This window comes from Passer domesticus, chromosome 4, assembly GCF_036417665.1.
Source record: "Passer domesticus isolate bPasDom1 chromosome 4, bPasDom1.hap1, whole genome shotgun sequence".
NCBI classification, from domain to species: Eukaryota; Metazoa; Chordata; class Aves; order Passeriformes; family Passeridae; genus Passer; species Passer domesticus.
In genome coordinates this window covers 29,063,579-29,082,129 of record NC_087477.1, presented here as the reverse complement: position 1 = coordinate 29,082,129, position 18,551 = coordinate 29,063,579, and the positions used below count along the sequence as shown (strand labels likewise).

The following is an 18,551-nucleotide window of genomic DNA, read 5'->3' as shown; positions in this document are numbered from 1 at the left end:
AACAGAAAGAGATGTTTCTTCACCAAACAATTAGTTAAGTTTTGTGAAGTTGCCGCCGTATTAAGGATGCTAAAATTTTTTATGGTTGCAAAAGCAGCTTATGATTTTTACAGAGAAAAAATACACCAGTGATTCTTAGGTGCAAAGTCAGCATGTTTATGTCCAGAAGTCATTTAATTACAAATCATTGAAGACTGGGAGGGTTTTCTGGGAAAATATTGCTGTATACTTGCTTAGTTCTTGTAGTCTTCCCTACAAGCTGTTCTCAGAAATTTATTACAGAAAAAGAAAGATGTTTGACTTGACCCATTCTAGTTAAATTTTTCCATTGCTTCTCACTGCCCAAAGAAATATAATTTAGCTGTGATCACTGATTGTAGTCACAGCAGTGACTGTGTTCTGGCTGTCATTAAGTTAGGATAACTACCAGCCCTGACAACCTGCCCCAGATGTTTACTGCCAGCCTTTCTCCAGTGTTTATGGTGCCCCTTACCCTGGGATAACAGAGCACAAATGCCGGTGTAGCCATTGCCCATCCCCTTTCTGTCAAAAAATCCAGCTTTAAAGGAGCTAATTTTTTTTGTTATCTTGCATCACTTGTGCTGAACTGAGTTAGGAGAGGGAGTAAAAGAGCAGCCTGGTTCTACGTGAGCCATTCAGCTGTTTAGCATGCTAATTATGCAGGCTAATGCAAATTAAGGTCTCTGAGTTGAACATCCTTTTGCTCCCCGCTGCCTGCTCTGCCTTTGCCATCAAGATCAGGTCCCCTGAGGCAGGGCTGACGAATGCACATGCAGAACAGCTCCTGCAGCACCACATTCCACACATCAGAAGTGACTGGGATCCATTACCTGTTACCTCTGAGTTGAACTGGAGTTGACTTGGGATATGCTGCAGAAACAGACCCATCTGTGGGTTTAAACCATAGCTGAGCTGATAAATTTTGCATGAATTTTGGAGCAACAGGATGGAACAGCAGCCTTTGTTCCAATAGCCTTGGACGGAAAACACCGTGTAAGAGACAGAGTCAAGCTTGGAAATATGTGACTTACCTTGTGGGAGTTGGTATCCCAAATTAATGCATTGTAGGACTGCAAAAAAGGTGTTTTGTTAGCAGTAAGTCTCTTTGCTAATTGCTGGTGCTTGCATGGGAGAAATGAAAATAAATATTCATGATCTTGAAAGATATTAGCTTTTGTACCAAGCAACTTTCTTAAAAGAGTCAAAGATTGAAAACCACAGGTCAGATTGTTTTATAAAATGAAAAATAAAAAATTCTGTACTAGAAAATAACTTATTTTTTATTTTTTTTTAAACTAAGACCTTAATTATATATTTTTATCATATGCTCAAGATTTAAGAATACCAATTAGAAAATATGTAATTTCCAGTTTGAAATGTCTTTTTTTTTCAATGTCACTCCACCCCATAATTTCCACTAGAAATAATTTAGATGTGCATCTCTTGAAATCAATTTTATTCTGATTTTATCCCTTGTTACTCAATTCTAATTAAATTTTTATACCAGTTTTACTGCTCCATGTCAGAATTGGAATGCCTTGGAAAAAAGTATTTTCAGCCCCAAAGTCATAATTTCTGATCAGATTTGCTTTTCTGCTGCTATCTTGTTGCCTTTGTAAAAACGTAACTGTAATTTATATAGTAAGAGATATTGATTTTTTTTTTTTTTAGAGTTTTCTGTGTTTTATATCTTGGTAATAAAATGCAACTTTTATTCTAATGCATGGGTTTCAAAGAGTTTCCCATATCTTTAACAAACAATGGAATAAAACTCCAGAATTTGTGATTCAGAAAACATGAGGCACTTACTAATGAAGTGCCAAAAATGAGAATCTTGATCTGTGTGAAATTCCTGCTTGCTCAGTAACTCAGAGCTGACAGATCACGTGTAAGTGCTTCATTGTCTGTGATAGTGCCACACATGGGAGTGGATATCATCTGCTTGCCTTTCCTAAATCTGCCCTCTGTGTCCTTTAGTCTTTCAAAAGTCAGCTTAACATGGTGGCTGGACCACATAGTGGTTGAATTATATGCTGTCACCTCTCAATTCATACATCTTTGCATTTTTGGTCACAACTTTGTTTCATTGTTCATATTATTTTTCAAAAGAAGTGTTGAATTTCAAAGGAAATTAGAATATTTATCCCTAAAAATACTCAGCATCTGCAAATTGCAGATGAAACTTATATATTTAATATCCTTAGTGTCCCATCTGAATGATGCATCAAATGATGCTCAGTACTTCCATGAGAGACAGTATTCCTGAGGGAAAAAATATCTTGAAGGAGATGTATTTATAGATCTATTCAGAATCTCAAAACATTGTAGAAGAAAATTTATTAATGGTAGAATCAGTAGTGGTCTTTGTATACATCTTAATTTTCATATTCAAAATGCTAAAGACTCTGCAGAAGTCCTTAATCTCATCCTGACTTTCTGGCAGGAAAATCCTTGTTCCTTTTAAATCTCTTTTAATGTCAATTGGGTTTCACAGAACTGTAAAACAATCCAGCCAAAAATAGAACTTGAAAGATCATCTGGTTCTGTGGGAAAGGGAGTCTCCTTGAGGTTATCTAGCACGCTGTACCATTTCACCCTGAAAAACTCCAAATTTGCCTTTAAAAAACAACAAATTTTAAAAACAACCCTCCAGTTTGTGCATTGCTGCAAGACCCAGCTGCAGAGGTATTGGGTCAGTTTAATAGATGGACTATCATAGATGTGTGCTAAGCATTTTAAAAGATAGAAAAGAAAAAGATAGAAAAATAGTGTCCTTTTATTGCTTGGATTGTACTGGTGAGGTAAAAGGATATCCTGGAGGGCTGACCCCTGTAAACACCTTTTTTTAAATGCAAAAGAAGGCAACATACTGTGAAAAATATCTGCAATATAATATTGCAGATAACAATATCTGCAAAAAATATAACTGTATATTAGCAGTTTTACTGACTTTAATGTGGCTAATGTCAGTAGGATTTAAGTAATTATTATGTAACCAAAAAAATGTAAAGTTAAAATCATCAGAGGATTGGTTTTGTTTGGTGACAAAGTGATGAAAATGAAGAGCAGTAAACATAACCCTTAAATCAAGCAACAGTTTCTCAGTGCACAGCATGAAGTGAAGTCTCTTAGACTGGCTTGTGGAAGAATTAATTAGGTAATGTATTTAATGAATCTAGAGTGCTTTGAGGAATATGAAGTGCTTTATAACTGCTATGAATTTTATTTCTTAATTTCTTAATTGTGTATTTATTTACTTTTAAATTATGTAAATTCCAGAGCAGTTGTGAAAAACATCAATACCTTACTTCTTTGGAAATTCAGGAGCTCAGTCTCAGAACTTCTTGTGAAATATCTGGGGAGTACTTTTAATACTTTTAATTTTAATAGTTCTGTGCAAATTGAAGCACCTTAGTTCTATCCTTAAATGGTTTCTGCTTGCACTGTAATGAATCACTGGGCAAGTTTGCTGCAAAAAATACATAACACAGTGTCAGAACGCCACAGACACTTGCACAATAAAAGGGCCATGTTCTCTTGCTCTTTGCTTCAATGTATCACTGAGTAAAGATCCTTACACGCTGCACAAAAATTATCTGAGGGAACACAAGAATCCAGGATCTCCTTTCTGGAAATAATTGCCCTGCCTACCAGTATATAGACTCATTAATTAGGTATTTTTTTCTCATTCTCTCATTTTTTTTTCTTCTTTTAGCATTCACCATGGGCACATAATGCATAGAAAAAAGGAAGACCTTTGATTTGTGGCTTAATACCACTCTGCAGGACATATGTGTGTTCTAGGAGTTGTTACTCACTGTGGCTGGGACCATCTCAGATCATAGTGCTGAGGTTGTGGAAAACGAACTCTCATGGAATTTTGTTGCCTCTTGGGTGATTTCAATTAGCAGAACAACAATTATCAAGGGACTAAATGCAATTCAAACTCTTGGTTTTAACCTCTTTGTTAATTTCATTAATTGTAATATCAGTTGTTTCTACTAGATCCCAGAATCATATGAATTGTAACAAAAAAGCTTTTCCTAAATATTGTCTGGAGTTAGCAATGATCTTAAAATTCATGGTTTCTCAATTTTAATGGAAAGCTCCAATTTTTCACTAGAAAGTGACTTTTCCAGTGTATTTTGCTTCTGTAATAATACTTTCCATTTTGTTCTTCTTTCTCCCACTTGCATATTAATTTGTTTCTTCTCCCATTATCCTGCTGGCTTTTCCATTCCTCTCTATGTGTTTTAATCATTTTTAGAAAACCCAGCTGTCTGGCAAGCTCCTTCAAGCCCATTTTCTTGTGCACCACTGAACTGATTTTGACAATAAATTGCTCATGGCTGGGCATGCATTCTGTGTGAACTAATGCATTAACTGCACAGCTACTGCATGAACTGTTCAGTTATTTTAAATTTTCTCACAATAATGAAGTACAGAACATGCAAACTTTTGGACCATGTAACTCTGTGTTCGCCTTGAGGTCTTGAGATTTGTTTTTAACCTCTGTTCTGCTGGCTGAATTTCCCATAGTGTTTGTGTGCATCTAGACTGTAGGAACTTTTGCTTGGTCAGGGAAGACTGGGTTAGAGAATGCGTAGGCAAACTCAGCATCCACGAGTCCCTGGGCCCTGATGGGATGCATCCACAAGTGCTGAGAGCTGATGGACACCACAGCAAGGCAGCTCATGACCATCTTGAAAGGCTGTGGCAATCAGGAGAAGTGCCTGAGGACTGGAAGAAGGGAAATGTCACTTGTGTCTTCTGAAAAGGGCAAGAAGGGAAGTACTAGGCAGTCAGCCTTACCTCAATCCCTGCAAAGCTGAAGAAGCACCTTGTTTTGAAGGCCATCTCTATCCACATGGATAACAAGAATGTGATCACGGCAGTCAGCATGAATTCAATAAAAGTAAATCATGCCTGACCAACCCAGTTGCCTTCCATGATGACAAAACGACCTGCATGGATGAGGGCAGAGCAGTGGATATTGTCTGCCTGGAGTTCAGCAAGGCTTCCAGCACTGCCTGTCACAGCATCCCCACAGGCAAGCGCAGCAAGTGTGGGTGGGGAGAGTGGACTGAGAACTGACTGACCAGCAGATCCCAGAGGCTGGCAGTCAGTGCCACAGGGTCCAGTTGGAAGTGATTGCATGAGTTTTGGATTCCTATTATCAACCTATATCACCTTGATTAAGAATTCTTTACTTGGGGGCCAGAAGTTCACCTTTGGCTCCTTCAGTTATTGCATGCATAATATTTGTAAAACATGAACAACAAGAATAAAAGGAATTCACTCATAAACCAAACATTTACAGATAAACAGCTGATCTCAACTGATCCATTGCTTTTCTTTATACAAATAGTTAAATTATGATCTCATAGTCTCTGATTTATTCGTTTTTATAGACTGCTTCATTTTCAGTTGCTGACTGGGAATTTCTTTTCGTAATAAGTTTTTTTTTCTTTATTGAGAAATTATGATGTGTTGTATGGGAATGGGTCAGGTTCTTTGAGAAAGTCTTCATTTTTTTAATGATTGGAAAGCATTTAGAAGTTGACTAAAATCCTCTTTGACATTTTCAGAATGAAAACAGAAATAATTTTTTTTCATATTTGTGCTTGCTTTCCTCCTGTGATGCTTAGTCATTTTTGTTTCAAAGAATAAAAAGGTCAAACCAAAATGCTATGGTTTAAAATGAAATATTTTAAATTATTAAGTTGTAACCTAACAAAGAGTTTATGAAAAAAATTATAGTTCCTGCAGTTTATCCCAAGGACCAAAAAAATATCATAGCCTGACTAATGTTTCATATTTGGGAAAATCAATCTTTTCACCATGTTTCTTTCAACTTTCATATTCACTTTCATCCAAATCTATTATATTTGCTTTCTTTTCAAATAAGAGAAAGAAAATGTCTTGAAAGTACCTGGTAGCAAAAGTTATTTTATAAGAAAATATAAATTTTCCTTTTTCTCCTTAACCATATAACTACTAAACACCTTGCTCTGAAAAATTAAAACAAATAATTCCATTTTGAGATACTTTCTTATGGAGATGGGAAAATAGCTATGGATCACAGACTTCACTCAGCCTCCTCTTTATTCTGGTCATTTTTGATTAGGAAACTCTTCACTTCTAATAACTAAGTAAAGCTAATGTGCTCTGATGTTTTAGTTAAGTAGATTTTATTACATCCTAGTGGGAATGCTGTACTCTGAGTTATTGGTTTGCCTCTCACAGGAATCTCAGGTTATACAAGAGTGCTGACTGTCACACAATACACAGCCCCAGTTCTGCTTTTGGATATTGCAGCAGGTATGCAAGGCTGAGGACCAAATGAAGCAATAGAGTACCAAGGGGAAATGAAATCAAGCAGTTTTACACTGCCAGTGACATGAAGAAAGGATTACTCTTGTTCTGTTCGTACTGAAAAGCAATTATTTTGTCGTGATGATCACAAATTATCCTCATAATAATGAATCTTTCCTATGGTTTTAAATACTTCTAATTTATTATATGTATTTGGCATATTATTGACAATCAATTACATTGGATGGTGCTACTGACCATCCCTGCAGTTTTGTCAAATTGGAAACTGATTTATAACAGTTACATGATCACGTAGATGCCTTTATTGAACAAACATATGAAAAGCCAAAAAAAATATTTCCCTAAAGCTATTGGGAGGGAATAGGTGTCCTTGAGGACAGGTAAGCCTGAGCTGCTGCTGGGAAAAAGGGAAGATGGGTCATCCTTACAGTACTAAGGTGCATCCCACAGCACAGCACAGAATTGTGGCATACAGGGATGTCTCCTGAGCCAAGGAAACCCCTGAGTAAAGACAGATTCTTTAAAAGGGCATGTAGGGATAAGGCAAGGAAGAATTTTAAACTAGAAGAGAGTAGGTTCAGACCATATACAAGGAAGATTTTTATTTTTTTTTTCACAATGAGTGCATTGCAAAACTGGAACAGATTGCTCAGAGGGGCTGTAGATGACTCACCCCTGGAAATATTTGATGTTATGTTGGACAGGGCTCTGAGCAACTGGATCTCGTTAACAATGTCCCTGCTCATTGCAGGGCTGGATGACCTTTGAAAGTGCCTTCCAACCCAAAACATGCTATGATTCTGTTATTCTGTGTGTTTTGCAGCCACAGGTGGTCGTCCCCTTTCCAGAGGTGTCCCTGCTTGTTTGGCTTACCAGAGGGTCAGCAAGGTCAAGCAGGGCTCACTGTTGAGTGGGTGACCCTGTGCGGGCAGTGAGGGCAGCAGCTGCCCTGGCATTTGCAGGAGTGGCCTGCAGATCAGCTGTGATCTGCTACTGAAGCACAGGAGATGCTACCAGCTCCCTTTCTCAGCACTCGGGAGAGTAACTTAAAAGTAAACCAAAACCACCTTTTTATGGGGAATTCTCATTTCACTGCTGCAAGCATCTTGCTGTGTAGCAAGAATGAGTCATCTGGGGAGATCATGACAGGCAGAGGTAGGAGCAGGACAACAACTGAGATGACAAACTATGTACTGTGACAATCTGAAATGGCTTCTGAGTGGCTCTCTGAGGGAACTGACAGGCTTTGTGCTACTGTCAGCTCCCTTTGCCCCCTGTTCACAGATGGCAAGCTGGCGAGAAGGGAAAGAGCCGCACTTATCAATGCAGTAAAAGATTTATATCAGGAGATGGGATGCCTCCACCGTGTGGGAAGTCATGGTGCAGAAGCACTAAGTAGTTTTAAGCAGCTGCTTAAACATGATCTCAGCTAATTATTGCTGTTATAAATAAAACAGCTGAACAGTAATAAAATACAAAGAGCTAGGCTCATGTCAAACACTGCATGAATGAACACTGTGAAGAAAAACCATTTTCACTGTCCTTCACAGAGTCTGGAAAGAATAATGTCCCCATATTGAGTGGAAATAATGAGTAGAAGTCCCCCCATGGAGTGGGGACCCAGCTGCTGCCTCCTCATGGTTGGTGGAACCATCATGGGGACGAATGTCCTGATCCTTCAGAGAATGCAGGCCTAGCAGGGAACTTACTTCTTGCTGGAGGCACACCTTGCTGCAGGTATTTGCTGTTTTCAAGTTTTCGATTCTAAGACAATCAATATGGGCCTTATGTTTTCTGAGTTCTTATTTCTGATGAAAATCTACTTCATTAAGATATCTGTTGATTTCAAGAACACAGTGTCATCTTGACCTTGTAATAATTCTCTTGCTCTGAACATCACCATCCTGATCTCAGTGCCATCACTGAATTGGGCCATAAAAAGGATTCAAACCCAGATTATTTTCATGCCTACAATCATGTCCTTTTAAATCAAAGATATTCTTCAGAGGTACAGTACAATAAAAATTCAGAAAAATAAATGAATAAAACTGCTTGTTCTTCAGACTCTACCCCAAAGTGTCAAATTTCCCATCTTTGCCAAAGATACCTCCAAATCACTTTTTTTACCCAAAACTTAATGTCATATGGAGTTCTGTAATTTACCTGAACAGGTATTTGGTGTATGTTCTAATACAAATAAGTAATGGAAAATGTACCCAGAACAAAATATAGATAACATAAGGATATTTTACCTAATCCCTACACAAGAGTACCTTTCAGGATCAGCAAGCCTGGCCCATTTGCTTGTTATCATCTGCTGCTGTTTTGCTGATATGAAGATTTTCTCTTTTCTCGGCAACTTACTTTCTTGGGGAAGATAGAGCAAGACCTCAGATGCACCTCAGGATCATAATCATCCTTCTTTATTTCCTCACCTTTTTCATGAGCAGTAGATATGCCACAGGCAGCAATAAGTCCTCTCTTACACAAATTCATGGGCAACACCACTCTGCAGAGACATCACAGCAATATGAAGAGAACAAGTGATACATTTTACAAGCAGGTTGCATAGAAAGTGTGTAAAGGGCAGACAAATTATTTAATAAAATAAATGCATAATGGCTGTAAAGCAGTTTCTGAAGATACTTAGAAGTATGCTCTCTGAAAATGTTAGTCTAATCCTAAGGGTGCTTGAAATAATACTTTTATAAAAATAGCAAAAGTGCTGTTTATAAATTGATTTGTAGAGTATTAACTGCACTTTGTCATGCTATTGAAAGATGATCAGCTTTAAGGCAAAGATAAAAGACCTCACAGATCTTTCAGTACTACATCACATTTACAGCTCAGTCATTTAGATTAAGAAACTCTAAGTATTCATCACATGAATCCTCATGTTGGAAATATGGGACAGTGATGTACTTATAATTTCCTTACCATAATCAATATTAGCATGGCCCAAGTATTAAGATAGGGGTTCACTGCTCTGGAGCCAGTGCAGAAGCTGTGGTTCACAGATTCCTCTAATTTCAAGGATTTTGCTGTCATGATGATACATAGAGACATGTAGAAGACATGAAGACATGATTCATGAAAGACATTACATGTTTATAAAGTTATGCAAAATGAAGAAAACAACAATCTTGAGAAGCAATAACTTCTTTTTTATCTCCATGGCTGGCTTTCATCCTCCTGTTCCTGTGCTTCTGCTTTCCTCTTCTCCCTGCTCCTTTGAGCAGGGAACTATCACTTATACATACATACAATATGTAAAAGTCATACAATATTTTGGGTTGGAAGGAACATTTAAAGGTCATCTAGTGCAACTTCCTGTAATGAGCAGGAGGGATATCATCAACTGGATCTGTTTGGTCAGAGCCCTGTCCAACATAACACTGAATATTTCCAGGGATGAGTCACCTATAATTTTTCTGAGCAACCTGTTTGAGTCTTGCAACACCCTTATTGTAAAATAATTCTTCCTTATATATAGGCTGAATCTATTTTGTTCTAGTTTAAAACCATTCTTCCCTGTCCTGTATCTACACAGACTGTTAAAAAAAATGCCCCTCTATTTCTTCTATGGTCCTTTAAGCTGCAGTAAGGTATTCCTGGGGCCTTCTGTTCTCCAGGCTGAACCCCAACTCTCTCTCTGCCTTTCCTTAGAGGAAAGGTGTTCATTCCTCTTGCATGACCTCTCATCCTTGTCATGATTGGAGAGTATTGGGATGGAGCTGGATGTTTATGAGGGAGTGAGACTGACCTTTGCTTTCAGCCATAACCTTACAAAGCCTTAAATATGCATCAAAGTATAAGAATATCACAGTACATGATGATACTATGAAGGTGTTTCCAAAGTTCCAAAGTTGAAAACTCCATATTAATGTGGGGAGACGAGCAGGAAATGGCTTTTATCTGCCATTAACAGGAAATTAATACTTTGTCTTAGCAGTTTTCTCTATTGATGGCTGGCCACGCTTTCATGCTTTGTTGCTTTAACTCCTGGATTGTTGCTTAGACCCATGCAAGAGGAAGCACAAACAGCATCAAATTCCAGTAGTGTTGAAAGTTTAATTGGTGTTGCTGGAAATTACTATTCAGTGTGCTGGCTGTTTTGCACAGGCCATTAACCTTGAATGAAAACAAACCAACCAAAATCAGTCCCCAAAACCAGTTTAGTCCGCTCACCTTGCCACTCAGCTGTGTGTCAGACTTTATCTACTGACTCCTATAACAAAATCACAACTTCGGTTAAATTAATGGGGAATTTCCATGTACCCACTAAAAAGGTAAGATTTGCCCCTGGAATTTTCCAACAGAAGTGCTGTTTTCCAAGTCTGTTAAAACATGTGCTGGTTTGTCTTTACTTCAGTTGATTTAATGCCGGGAGAGACAATTTTTCAACTTCTATCTGATCTCCAAAGCCAAAACCCCATAATTTCTTTCTGGAATCCTTTTAAATTTTTTGACCTGGGAACTATTTTAGGCTGGTTTTACAGCCTTCAGTGAATTCACCAGTTTGTGGCTTGTTGAAAGAATTAACCAGTCATCTTAACAAGGAGTTGTCCAGATGGAATGGAAACCTCTGGAAACTGACATTTATGTTAGTGAACTGGTGCTAGATGAAAAGGCTGATAGGTACATGGTGTTTTCCTGGTTCCAACCTATTACCAGTGTGTTTGTCTGAGGAAGTTAACTACAGCATTCTCAAATGTGATGAGCACCTCTCAGCTTTGCCATTGCTGATTAGCTTCATTCCAGCATCAACAGTGATTTTACTAAAAGAGGACTTCCCAAGGCTCTTCCAAATGTCTTGCTTTGGATGCCTATACCTTAGAAGCAGTTTACTCCAAATAAAAGTTGGCATAATAAGTAAAAAAAAAAAAAAATCAAAGAAAATGAGTTGCTCAAGTGATGTATGAAAATAATATGGCAGAAAATCAAACTGTGCTTTCCTCTCTTTGCCTTTGTATTGATTTCAAGAAATAGCAGTAGTTTGTTTTCCTGGCTTTCTTGCTCATAACTTCTCAATTTTATTCAATCATTATAACCTTGTTCCATTGCAAACAGAGTTATTTTATGTATGGAAAATTTAAACACATACAGATTTATCCCAACACTTAACTTTTATTTGAGAACCCTTATTTTCTGTGCTACAGAAAATATATCCAAAGCATCTTTGACAATCCCTAGCTCTGATGCACAAAAAAGCACATACTCTTAACCTGTAGTGCCTACATCAAAGGAAATATAAAAATCTAAATGACTCACCAGCAAATGTCCTAGCTTTCTCTCAGTTTGCAATCAGTAGTTGCACTGATCCTGAAATGGGAGGGACAAAAGATTGCTGAGGTCCTTGGTGGTAGGAAGAAGGAGAGCATTCAAAGCTTTCATGGAAAGGAACATGTTCAATCAGCCATAGTTCTCTGAAGAACTGGAACTGAACCCAGAAATATATACAAAATTATGCCCCCTTCTCTTCTGTCAAGTTGCTTCATCTCTGAATGCTTTGTTGCACCATTTACAATAGTGGGAGGCAGCTTTAATTAAGATATCTAATGTTCAAAATTACAGTGTTCAAGAGTTCCTCTTCTAGCAATCCACATATTTACCCACTGAACAAGTGCTTTATCACTAATGTTTTATCCCATGCATTCACTAACAGACTCCTGAAGTGTTCTCTAAAAGGCACAGATTTACTCCAACCATGATTGCTTGAAATCTGGAGCAAAGTGGATTTATGTCATGCTCTTCACTTGAAACATGTTTACCTTATCACCCGAGAAATGCATTTGGGTGTTTTTGATAAAGGCTGTGTTGTAGCTGAAGCCTTTTTCATAGTTGATCTCTGGTGAATCCTAATGAGATTTTAAACAAGGAGTTTAATCCATGCTAATTCAGCATGGTGTTTGTCATGATCTTGTGATTGGTCCGTATAACAGACTTATAGCTAATCTATAACTGATGTCCCAGTCTTGAATGTAGATGTTATCCCTTACTAGAAAGGAAGAATTCTTTGTGATGAATTCTCCTGTCTACACAAGAAAAGTTTTAAGCCGCTTTCTCCTGAAGAAAAATTGTTGTTTTAATTAATTAATATTCATATCAAAATCTATGTCAAAAAGATCCAGACAGCAGGGAACTCCCTTGTCCTGGCATGGTTTGAATGTGAATGTAGACATGACACACAGTTGTATGTATAGTGTATAGTTTTGAAAGATCAACCTACAAAAAAATCTACAAAAAATCCATGCCTGAGGAGAGAGATGAATTAATATGCATGATGTGGCAACTAGAAATATCTGTGAGTAAGATTATATGATGGACAACTTCTGGGGAAACAGGGCTGAGGGACCAGAACACATTCTCCTAAATTGCAATGAGATCTGCACTGCTAAATCACAAAAGATCAATATGTTTGCACAATTACAGATAGCTGCTTTTCAATATCTTTTTCCAACTTTTTCCTGGCAATTATAAAGCTTCCTGAATGTGGAGATTAAGTGTGATGATCATCTTATAGTAATCAATTTGCTTTTAATATCTGAACAGGATTTACAGACTGAATGTAATCTGAGCGTTTTAAAGCTTTTCCCTTGGAACATGCTGTCATTACATTCATTAAAATACCTCCTGTGGAGTCAGCTTTTATCAAGTAAATTATAGGACTTATCATCCATTTGGCATTTTACAGCTTTTGATCACACATTTCTCCGTGTCAGAAAAAATGTATAGGTACTATATAATATTGTGCTTCACCAATCTGCTATTTGATAAAATAGATTGAGTGTAGCACCAAAGAAAAATAAATTGCTCTCAAGTTAACGAAAATATAGATGCGGATTTTAAAAATTCCTTAGTCATCCTAGAAAACAGCACCCACTGTCTGCTTTCTATTTGTCCAATACCAAGAGAATAAAGGTTTGTGAAGAGCTTGTGTGGGTGTGTGATGAGAAAAACTACTAGAGATTTTGCTCGTCTTTGAAAGTCTTCAATGCTTATGATAAATGCATCTGTGCATCTGAAGACAAAGTGATCTCCTCCACCCTTTTCTGTAAACTGGTGGTATCATTGTGGCTGAGTTCACAAACCTGTCTCAGTAATCTTTCACTCAATAATCTTTTCCCTTCAGATTGTTTTCTCCAGCCATCAGCTGATGGCTTTGTGACATTTGACCTTGTGTGAACACATACAAGAATACCTTCCTTTTGATATCGTGAAAGTCAGACACAATCCTGAATATTTCCTTATAAATTTTTCCATGGTCAAATTTAGATTGCTTGATACTACGTCCTGCTAAAGCCTGAGAATACATGATATAATATACCACTCACACCTGCGTAGCAGTTTGTATTTGTGGATGAATAAAACGTAAGGTTTGGCCTCTGCACTAAAAGGACAAATTCTTATATTTGTGTATTTTGCTACATGAATATATATGTTCATTATTTACTAGAGTCAGGATTACAACTGAGAATTATTTCTTCTTGTGTAACCAAAACACATTGTGTACAGGTGAAGCATAAGCTTACTGAATCACATAACCTCTGGCAATTCTTTTCACAAATAAGCATTTAATATGGAGTGAGAGAAAATGAGGTGTTACACAATGATGCAAAGCCAAACCTTGCAACCCTGACCTCTGGATACAGTGAAACATGAAGTGCAATGTCATTCCATTTCTCCCTATCAGATTGCCAGGAGATGGAGTATTGTCATTAAAACACATTTGAAGTTAGCAGCAGGTTTATGTGAAACTGAAAACCAGTATTCTGGGAGAATGCAGCACAGAGATGTTATTTTCTACCTTTCTTCTCTGACTTTTCTCAGACATCATTAGGACAATTGTAGCACTCCTCTTTCCCCCATAGTCAATCTACTCCCATCAGGAATAGGAAATCTTTTAATACTAAATTCCATTTTAAATATACAGCAACAAATGAGAAGTACAAATCAGGTGAAGAGAAGGCAGCTGCAGAAGTAGCAAATTACACTCCAAAGAATATGGATCCTGTTTTCATGCAAATGTTTCTAGCAATAATGAATGGAGAAGAAAATCATAATTTATATAAAGTGTCTCTAAATAAAATGTTTTTCTTCCTTGAGATACCAGCAACTCTTCAGTGCTTAATGCCTCCTAATGGGTATCTGAGTATTACATATATCCACATGTATTTATAATACCCATAACACAGGAATTGATCCTTCTGACTGCAGTGGGCTTTTGTATAATTTGCTGAGACAGGCACAGAAACATGCTTGATTGCTAACAAAGCTTTGAAGACTCAATAATTGACCATTAAGTCTAGGATAAACCAAAAGACCATAAAATGGCATGATAACATCCTCTGAGGGATTGCAAAGATATTTGAAGAGGTAATTTTTAAACAACTTTGACAATCTTCTGGACCAGTTCTGCCATCCTTAGTCATGACAAGTAGTGTTTGATTCTACTAATAGCCCTGATCTGACGACTGGGGATCTTTGCAAATTAGGATACAACTCAGTATGAGCCAATGTGGCAAAACTGTATTCATGCTTTGCTGTGTTTATTTGGTTGTATGCTTATCTGCAGTTACATGTGGAAATAGTTTGCTGCTACTGATTTCATGAAACAAAAATAAAATGTGACTGTATTTTTCTGAATTAATTTTTCAAGAACCTGCTTTTTCCCCTGGGATTTCTCTGTATCATGACAAAAGGATTGCAGACTGACTTGGTATCCGTGTGATCTTCACCAGTTCAGTGTTTAAGGACTGAATAAGTATAAATTCTTTGGAAAGAAAAGAATAATGTGCAGACATGATAGCCAAGGAGCTGGGGCACATACTGGATGAAAGATTAGAAGAATAAAAGAAGTTGAGGTAAGGGGTGAGACTGCTGCCCTAGAATCCAAGTGGAAGCAATTTTCTTTTCTGCTAGAGTCAGCTTTTATTGTTTTTCCCCCTATTAAGGAGGACTTCAATGCTTTTCTGGTAGTTACAGCTTTGCTGTGCAATCCATGAATTTGTAAATTGCCTTGATTTCTCTTTTGTAGTTTATTCTGAGAACTAATGATGACAATCTAATGCTCTCTCCCTTGGGCTGTCACTCTAGGCCATCCTATCTAGATTTTCTTAATAAATATGTTTATTCATAGGTATTTGATCAAATAGTGCTTTTGAAGGGACAGGAAAGATTTTTAAGTGTGAGAGGAGATAAAGTGAGTGAAGCAGTGTCACACTTGAGGAAGGTGCACAAGTGTATTTGTCTTTTCACTTAGAAGATCACTTTCATTGAATACAATGCAATATGTCATTAAAAATGGTGCCTTGAGAAATGTTCTGTATATAGCTGCATGAAAATATGGAAAAAAATGTTTTAAAAGGTTGCATTATTTAGACAACCTGACATTGTCTAAGTCAATTTTAATAAATATTAGTGTGAAATATATGTCACATAGTTCTGCTAAACACAAACAGATGATTATTAATTTTGCCATTCCCACTCTGGAGGACTGCAAACAGAGTCTGCAGGTGTTCTTGAAAGGCAGGCAGAACCTGCCTCTTCAGAGTCTGCAGGTCTTCTTGAAATCCATCTGCAGACTTCTGAGGACATCTGGATACTTTAAAATTATCAAAACCGTATTACACACTTGTTGAGTCATTCCCAAAATATTCTGGTTGTGCTGTACATGCCTCAGATCCTTTTCCTTCATCGAATACATCTCTCTCCTCCAAAAGTCATCCAAGTTCACACTGCTGCTTGGAGTCCTTAAGGAGAACACTTGAGTCATCCAGTCAGGAGACAGGAGCAGCACAGCAAGATTTCACATCTTACGAGTGGCTCTGCAGCTGGTGAGCAAACGCCTTGTCAAAGAGGCCAGTCTGCAGGTTGTTCACAAGCCAGTGTTTATCAGAGAAATCAGACCACTGCACAACTCCAGGCAAGTCCTGATTTGTTTCTAAATAATTTACCCTGAAAATAGATGCTAAGCTTAATGAATTAGAAAGAGAATGGATTCCATGCTAAGCACAATAGCGTGGCTAATTCACTCTCAATGTTTTGACAGATGCTGTTGTGAAGTATCACTGAGGTTTTCTCTGGGCTAATACACACCCACTGGAGGGATGTCATGTAGATAATTCAAATTACCTCCTATTATTGCAGAGTGTCTTGAACAGGGTTTACTAACATTGCCCTGCCAGACATTTAATCAACAGGTGCTGACCAGAGTTGGGTGTTTAAAATGGTCAGTCCTGAAAAGGTGTAATTATCCTGCTGAGCTATAAGCATGTCATGATGGCACACACCTTCTCTCTTCTGGGTAGAGAAATGAGACCTCCAAAGGATCTTTAAGCATCATTAAGTCCAATTACATTCTTAATAGCACAGACTGTTAAAAAGAGTCTCTTATTAAGCTTTTCCCCCTTTACTCATCCACACAAGGTTGTGTTATGTCCCAGTTCTCCAGGTCCAAAACTGGTTATTTTTATACATGGGTGGAGAAGTAAAGGGTTTTTTGCATAATACATGGTTATATCAGTTTATTAATTATTAAAGTGTATTAATACTTAAAATGGCATTTACATTAGTAAGCAAGCTGAATAATTTTAAAAAATTAAACTTAGACACTTAGGCAGTAACTTTGACTATAAGTTATATGATAAACATTTTTAGTTTTTATTTATGAAGTGATGGCAATTAAAATGAGCAAATTTTAGTGGCAGGATGTAAGAGATGGCCTACAGTAATTTTTTTTTTCCTAAGTAAATTTGAATGTGATGACAGCTTTTGTGAAATAGTAAAATTGCATTTAGGTCTCTTTGTCATTAATAATCCAGAGAGATACATGTTGAATTCTTATCAGTGGCAGGCCAAAATTTGAATTACTTCCTTAACCAGGGAGTATAAATGATAGTAGTACTGTAAGCAGGCCCTTACATTTATTAAGTGTCTTCTGCATGGCACAGAGTGATACAGATGTGGCACAATTGCCTTGATGTGAATTCAAGACCAACTTTTGCAGCTGGGCTGCTTTTGCAAACTTCAGCTGGCTGCATTCTTGGGCTTCAGAGAAAGTCCAAGATGGGATGAATAAGTATGGCAAGAAGACCAAGAAATTATCCAAAGGCCTGAGGAGAAGAGACTGTATTGGACACCATTTCTTCAGCAATAAAACAGAAACTTCTGTTGAACGCTTCTGACTGGAACATTTGTTGTGCTCAATGGAATTTGTATCAATACTCCTCTCTTTCTCTTAGAGTGTGCTCACTTTTCTTCCCTTGTCTTTGGGAGTCAGCAGGATGTTTGGCAGTAGCACTGCAGTGACCTGAGAGGTGAGGAATTCCTGTGCTCTGTGCCACTAATGAGGGAGCTGATGTTGGTCTGTACATGATGGCTTCAAGCTGTGGATATTTGCTAAGAATCTGCCAGACTTCTCTTCTGGCTTTTTGTCTGTCACACTGGCTGACAGAAAAGTTCCAGGCCAAAAACTTGATATTTACTTCAACTTTCATGTCAAATGCCATATATATCACCTTCAGTGGAATCCACTCTAGAAGTCCTCATAGTATTGATAATGTTCTTTCTGCCCCTCTGCTCCACTCTGGTGAGACCCCACCTGCAGGGCTGCATCCAGCTCTGGGGTCCTGAGCATAGAAAGACACATAGACCAGTTGGAGCAAGTCCATAGGACAGCCACCAATGTGATTTGAGGAATGGAACACTTCTCCCACAAGGAAAGGCTGAGAGAATTGAGTATGTTGATTCTGGAGAAGAGAAGGCTTTGGGGTGACCTAATTGTGACCTTCCAGTAGATCAGGGAGCCTGCAAGGAAGAAGGAGAAAGGAATTGTTGGTTACAAGGGCATGCAGTGATAAGACAAGGGGAAATGGCTTCAGACTGAAAGAGAGTAAGTTTAGGTTAGATATTAGGGAAAAATTATTTGCTGTGAGGATGGTGAAGCACTGGAACAGGTTGTCCAGAAAATCTGTTGGTGCCCCATCCCTGGAAGTGTTTAAGTCCAGGCTGGGTAGAATCCTGATCAAGCAGGTCTAGTGGGAGCTGTCCGTGCCCATGGCAGTGGGGGTGAGACTGAATGATCTTCAAGTCCTTTCTAACCCAGGCTATGCTATGATTCTGTGATTCTATCCCAGATCCCAATGGGTAATCACCCTGATGGGGACCTGGGAAAAGTTCTACTCACCTCATTT

The 18,551-nt window shown here is 37.9% G+C and overlaps 1 long non-coding RNA gene across 2 annotated transcripts in view; it reads left to right on the top strand.

Moving 5' to 3' along the window:
• The window catches only part of LOC135298825 (uncharacterized), a 98,703-nt gene that overhangs the window by 43,029 nt on the left and 37,123 nt on the right, over positions 1 to 18,551 (top strand). The window contains exon 5 of one of the 2 annotated variants that reach the window (XR_010360850.1): positions 3,737 to 4,999. The exons of the other annotated variant lie outside the window; for it this stretch is intronic. This is a non-coding gene — a long non-coding RNA (uncharacterized LOC135298825). Of the gene's footprint in view, positions 1 to 3,736; positions 5,000 to 18,551 lie in introns of those variants that run through there. 2 annotated transcript variants of the gene reach the window in all.